The sequence below is a fragment of the Belonocnema kinseyi genome, chromosome 1 (assembly GCF_010883055.1).
Source record: "Belonocnema kinseyi isolate 2016_QV_RU_SX_M_011 chromosome 1, B_treatae_v1, whole genome shotgun sequence".
Lineage (NCBI taxonomy): Eukaryota > Metazoa > Arthropoda > Insecta > Hymenoptera > Cynipidae > Belonocnema > Belonocnema kinseyi.
Window position 1 is genome coordinate 170,955,083 of NC_046657.1, and position 1,449 is coordinate 170,956,531.

Sequence of the window (1,449 nt, forward strand, 5' to 3'; positions counted from 1 at the left end):
TTTTTAATCGAGGCATCTACTTTATCGATGTTAAAAGTTAATTTTTTTCTCCGCTAGAAATCGTGAGATATGTTCCAAAAGTAATGATAGATTGCATGTGTGCAGATACTAATTTTTTGATTTGCAACGCAAATCAAAAAATCTGAGATGCATCAAACCAAAAACTAACTGCAAAGTGTTGTAACTCGAACGGTAATATTCTATTTCATCAAGTTATAAATCAAATTTCTTTAAAATCATAAACATATTGATGTATACAAACTTTCTTTATTGCTTTTAATTTAATCTGTCAAATTTCAAACACGGTATCTCAATCCGTGTGTTCACCAAAGAGCATGCCCTTAATAGCGACTTAATAATATTTAGAAAATTACATCACCGAGGAAGCAACTCACACACTTCCCCGAATACAGGATTCTTTAAAGGAACTAGGAAGTGCTAGTGTTTTCTCCACTCTGGATTTGCGCTCAGGGTATTGGCACTTACCAATTTAAAGTGATACCTTTCGACCTGAAAAACGCGCCTATAACCTTTCAATGTTTGATGAGCCGAACAGTTCTTAGAGGTTACATCAACAAGTTTTGTGTTGTCTGTTTAGATGATATCATTGTTTACTCGAAGAATTAGCAGGCAAATCTTTTACATTTAAATTTAGTTTTCGAAAGGTTAGAAATTCAGAAACTCACATGTTCGTCAAAAAAATATTTCTTTGGTCAGACAGAGTTGTGTCATCTCAAGGACGTCATGAAATACAACAATTTTCGGCTGTGAAGAAAAACTACTCTTCGGCGTTGGACTTCAGATGCAGATATTGCCTTTAAGAAAATTAAGACACTTTTTCAGGCTGACTTACGTCTAGCTAGACCAAACCCTAATTTACATTTCTATCTACAAACTAAGTTTAGTTCCACAGGAATGGGAGCCCTAATATATCAACCGACTTCAAAAGAAACAAACCGCGTATTGAGTTACGCCAGCGCCAAATTGAATAGTACGGAGTCTGGATACCTTTTAATGGAAAAGGAATAACATGTCCTAGTTTGGGCTATCAAGCATTTTCGGTCATTTATAGAGGAACACACCTTCATTATAAAAACGAATGTTAGTGTCATGAACTGGCTCGAGAAGACCAAAGATGCAAAAACGAAATTTGGAACATGGTTTAGTTTTTTAGATAAGTTCAGTTGTAGTTCAGAGCCACGTACTGTTAGAGGTAGTGAACTGACAAGACCTCTTTCACGTTATCCAACTGGTGAATCTAAACTTGCATTAGAAAAGGACGAACCAATATTACCACCTGAAGTATTAGATACTAAATCTGGTAGAATACATTTTTTAGCTCAGTTAGGAAATGACGACTTTTATAAAGAACTTTTAAGTTCTCAACAAGAAGATCTCTATATAACTAAATTAGTTTTAAAATTGATAAGCATTAAAGAGAAAAGTCGT